Source organism: Arachis hypogaea, chromosome 14 (genome assembly GCF_003086295.3).
Source record: "Arachis hypogaea cultivar Tifrunner chromosome 14, arahy.Tifrunner.gnm2.J5K5, whole genome shotgun sequence".
In the NCBI taxonomy this organism is placed as follows: Eukaryota; Viridiplantae; Streptophyta; class Magnoliopsida; order Fabales; family Fabaceae; genus Arachis; species Arachis hypogaea.
Window position 1 is genome coordinate 88,176,571 of NC_092049.1, and position 5,544 is coordinate 88,182,114.

The window sequence follows — 5,544 nt, forward strand, 5'->3', positions numbered from 1 at the left end:
CAAGCATCTCAACAGACCCCTCAGATCACTTATCCCTCCTCATCTCCTAATGATGAGTTATTACACTCTATTGATCAGAGACAGCAGGCCATGGAAAACAACCTTACTTCTACTCTAAATGGTCTGAACTCTACCTTACAAGCTCTTGTCTCACAGATTGGATCACTAAATAACTCCACAAACCAACCTTCAAGCTCTGGTGGACTTCCTTCTCAGCCCTTACCTAATCCCAAGGGTGGCATCAATGCCATTACTCTGAGATCCGGAACCACACTGCAGGAGAGGAACCAAGAGGAGCCAAGTCTACTAGAACACACCCCAACTGAAGATGCTGTGGAAATGGAAGATGCTGAAGAGGAAGAGGACATACATGACATAGTTGAAGAAGAGGAAACTCAACCACAGGGTAAAGCACCAAAGAATGTTAAAACTGCTAATAATACCCGTCCTGTCCCCTTTCCACAACTCACAAGGAAGCCCAGGAAGCAGATGGAACTCGATCCCAAAATGGTAGAAATATTCAAAAAGGTTGAGGTAACCGTACCCCTTTTTGATGTTATTCAACAGGTACCTAAATATGCTAAGTTTCTAAAGGATTTATGTATACATAAGGATAAAATTAATAAATTAGAAACCATTCCTTTAGGTAGTTCTATCTCTGCTTTAATGGGAGGTATACCTGAAAAATGTAGTGATCCAGGTCCATGTATGGTTAACTGTACTGTTGGAGGTGTGATATTTTCTGACTGCATGTGTGATTTAGGAGCGTGTGTTTTCAGTGAAGATTGTGAGCAAGCTTTTGATAAGCTGAAGACCGCCCTGAATCAAGCTCTAATTATGAGAGGACCAGACTGGAGCCAGCAATTTAAAATCATGTGCGATGCTTCCAATCATGCAGTAGGAGCAGCGCTGGCTCAGTGCGAAGGTAAGGACCCTTTCGTCATTGCTTATGCGTCTAAAACTTTAGACACTGCTCAATCTAATTACACTACTACTGAAAAAGAGCTCTTAGCTATTGTGTTCACTCTGGATAAATTCCGAGCCTATTTACTTGGTACTAAAGTAGTAGTGTACTCAGACCACGCAGCTCAAAAGTACTTATTAGCTAAAAAGGAGTCCAAACCAAAGCTTATACGTTGGATACTGCTACTACAAGAATTCGATTTAGAAATTAAGGATAGGAGTGGTAACTAGAATCTAATGGCAGACCATTTGAGTCGCCTTGAGCACATTAAAGATGCATCCACTCCTATAAATGATAATTTCCCATTCAATAACTTACAAGCAATATCTGAAGTAGTCCCTTGGTATGCGCATGTAGCTAATTATCTAGTCAGCCGCACTTTTTCTCCAGACTTTACTAAGCATCAAAGAGACAAGCTGAAAAGCAAGTCCAAATATTATATATGGGATGACCCATATTTATAGAGGTGTGGTGCTGACCAGGTAATTAGACGATGTGTGCCTCAATCAGAATTCCAGTCCATTTTAGAGGCCTGCCACTCATCTGAGAGTGGAGGATATTTCGGTCTTCAAAGAACAGTTAGAAAAATTTTAGACTGTGGATTCTGGTGGCCTACTCTTTTTAAAGACACTGCTGAATTTTGCAAATCTTGTTCCCCATGCCAAAGGTTTAGTAATATATCCAAGAGGGATGAGATGCCTCAACAGATTATGCTTTTCTGTGAAATTTTTGATGTTTGGGGCATTGACTTCATGGGTCCATTTCCAAATTCTAATGGTTACTTTTATATATTGTTAGCTATGGATTACGTTTCTAAATGGGTGGAAGCAATTCCTACCCGCACCGATGATGCTAACACTGTTGTTTCCTTTGTTAGAAACCATATCATCTGTCGCTTCGGATTACCATGAGCAATCATGAGCGATCAAGGCACCCATTTTTGTAACAGGAGACTAACAGGATTATTGAAGAAGCATGGGATAATTCACAAAGTGGCAACAGCCTACCATCCCCAGATTAATGGGCAAGCCGAGGTGTGATGCCAGGGCATCTTGGCCAGTTTCACTGACCTTTTCTTTACTGTTTTTAGGGTAGTTTCATGCATTTCTTTAGGAAATAAGCTAGTTTTGGGTAGATATTCACCTACACCTTAATTCAAGCATACATTGTGCATTTTACATTATTTCATGAGGATTTTGCATGAATTTAGTGACAAATTGTATGCTGCATTACCCATGACTTGGACTAGAACTTTGATGCACTCTGTTCCTTGATTTCAGGACCAAAGGAAGCAAGGAAAGGGAAGTAACTTGCAAGGTTAATGAGAAAAGTGATTGCCAATAACACTCTCAAAGCCATCATTGCCCACATTAAGAGTCACGTTAACTAAGTTAACGTGCACTCTAACATTAAAGGGGGAAGAGAAGCCAACGTTAGTGACATTCAACATTGTCACTAACGTTGGCAAACACTCATGAGTGGCCACGTTAGAGCCCACGTTAACCTAGTTAACGTGGCCTCTAACGTTAAAGGGGAGGAGAAGCCAACGTTAGTGACATTCAACATTGTCACTAACGTTGGCCTAAGGATGCAACACACAACGTTAACTTCCACGTTAACTTGGTTAACATGGGAGCTAATGTAAGAAGTGAAAGTTGTCGACAACGTTAGTGACACTCAACATCGTCACTAACGTTGGAAGCAACCACACAACCCCCAAGGAGCCATGTTAACTTCCACGTTAACTTAGTTAACGTGGAAGCTAACGATGAGGAATGAATAATGAGCCAACGTTAGTAACACTCAACATTGTCACTAACGTTGGGATGGCTAAGAATGGCCACGTTAGAAGCCACGTTAACCTAGTTAACGTGGACTCTAACGTGAGATCTAGGGGTACATTGGAACGTTAGTGACAATGTTGAGTGTCACTAACGTTCTCGAAGTTTGGCAAGGCCACGTTAGAAGCCACGTTAACCTAGTTAACGTGGGCTTTAACGTGAAGCAAAAAGGGGCACATTGGAACGTTAGTGACAATGTTGAGTGTCACTAACGTTCTCGAAGTTTGGCAAGGCCACGTTAGAAGCCACGTTAACCTAGTTAACGTGGGCTCTAACGTGAGGCAAAGGGGTACATTGGAACGTTAGTGAAAATGTTAAGTGTCACTAACGTTCTCGAACTTATACTTTCACTAAATGTTAACACCCCTAACGCCCTGAGCTAAAGTCTCTGCCCACTTAGCACTTTCTCTCTGCAAGTAAAGCCAAGCCCAAATGAAGAAAAGAACTGCTTCAAACTCAAGATCCAAAGGCCCAAGACTTGAAGAGCAAACTAGAAGCTGAGAAGAGTAGTATATATAGGAGTAGCTTTGAATTGTTAAAGGAGTTCTGGAGGCTGGAAAAAGAGAACTACTCTCTGTATTTTACCTTCTCTGCAATTTCTAGTTCTAGGATGTATTCTCCATCTTTATTTTCATTTTCTAGAGCTATGAACAACTAAATCCCTTTCATTGGGTTAGGGAGCTCTGTTGTAATTTGATGGATCAATACTAATTTTCATTATTCTTCTTCTATCTTTCCTCTTGATTTTACTTGAAAGCTTTCGATCTTCATCCAATTGAGTATTTATCTTGGAAGAGAAGCTATTCAAACGTGGATCTCTTTTGAACCTTGAAAGAGGAAGGAAGAGATCAAGCTAGAAATGCTTTCTCATGCTGGACCAAATTGGGTTTGGATGGGTATGTGACTATAACCCTCTCAATACTTGATTTGGGAAATGCATGTGGTATAATTAGTGACCATACTTCATCTCTTCTCCTGAGCAATTGACCAAGGAATTGGCTATTGATCAAGATTTGAGAGATTGAATTGCAAGAAATTGTAATTCAATCACTTCAGATTGCCAAGGAGATCAATGAGTGCATTGATTGAGGAAGAGATGAAAATGAACTTGATCCGGAGAATTGCAACATCTCCTAAGCCCAATGAACTCCCCATCTCTGATCTTACCCATTCTCTTTAATTTCTGCCATTTACTTTTATGAGCAAATCTCCCATTCCCATTTACAATTCTGCAATTTATTTTCAGTAATTTACTTCCAGTCCTTAAATTCTAGCATTTACTTTTCTGTTATTTACATTCCCGCCATTTTATTTTCTGCAACTCTTAACCCAAATTCTGGATTCGCTCAACTAGAACATTCTTCTAATTAAAGTTGCTTGATCAATCAATCCCTGTGGGATTCGACCTCACTCTATTGTGAGTTTTTACTTGACGACAACTTCGGTACACTTGCCAAAGGGAAATTTGTTGAGAGACAAGTTTTCCGTGCATCAAGTTTATGGCGCCGTTGCCGGGGATTGATTGTGCATCAACAATGATTAGATTGGAAGATCACTAGATTGAGCATTTTATTTTGTGAATTTCATTTTCTGTTTGAGTGATTTACTTTTTGTTTTAGATATACTTCTTCCCTTCTCCCTCTACTCTTTTGTTTTTTCTTTGTTATTTTCAATTCTGTTTGCTAACCCACTAACTGTTTGATATATTGCATCACCCACAACTAACAGCAATTCTGACACAAATACTGTCTGCACCTATTTTCTCTGCTTGTACTTGTTGGTTGTATGACAGGGAGAAGAAGCGGGGCTTCAACTTCCTTTGATTCTGAACTGGAGAGAACCTTCCTTAGACTAAGGAGGGAGGCAAAAGAAAAACGAGTAGTTGGTGCTGAAGAAGAGGAGGAACAGTTTGAGGAATACTTTGAACCAAACATGGAAGAAAACATGGAAAATCATCATGAAGAAGAGACTCACAACCATGGCAGAGGAGGTGGAGCAAATCATGCTGGGGAGGATAGAAGAGTTTTGGGCTCTTACATTAATTCAAACCCAGGCAATTGTGGAAGTAGCATCCAAAAGCCAACAATCCATGCCAACAACTTTGAACTTAAACCACAGCTCATTACCCTTGTTCAGAACAACTGTTCGTTTGGAGGAGGTGTTCAAGAAGACCCCAATCAATATTTGACCACCTTCCTAAGAATATGTGACACAGTGAAATCTAATGGTGTTCATCCTGACGCCTATAGACTGCTCTTATTTCCCTTCTCACTCAGAGACAAGGCAGCCAAGTGGCTGGAATCCTTCCCAAGGGAGAGCTTGACAACTTGGGAGGATGTGGTGAACAAATTCTTAGCAAGATTCTACCCTCCTCAACGAATCAATAGGCTGAGAGCTGAGGTTCAAACCTTTAGGCAACAAGATGGTGAGACTCTGTATGAAGCATGGGAGAGGTTCAAAGACTTAACAAGGAGGTGTCCACCTGACATGTTCAACGAATGGGTCCAGCTGCACATTTTCTATGAAGGGCTCTCTTATGAGTCAAAGAAGGCAGTAGACCATTCATCTGGAGGATCCTTGAACAAGAAGAAGACCATTGAGGAAGCCATAGATGTTATTGAAACAGTAGCAGAAAATGACTACTTCTATGCTTCCGAAAGAGGGAACACAAGAGGAGTGATGGAGCTAAACAATGTAGATGCTCTGTTGCCCCAAAACAAGCTCATTACCCAGTAGCTG

At 40.7% G+C, this 5,544-nt stretch overlaps 1 non-coding gene across 1 annotated transcript; it reads right to left on the reverse strand.

The window, feature by feature from the left end:
* Positions 1-5,190: 5,190 nt before the first annotated feature.
* LOC112745880 (small nucleolar RNA R71) lies at positions 5,191-5,294 on the reverse strand. The gene has a single exon (XR_003173787.1). It is a non-coding gene; the product is annotated as a small nucleolar RNA R71 (small nucleolar RNA).
* Positions 5,295-5,544: the final 250 nt, after the last annotated feature.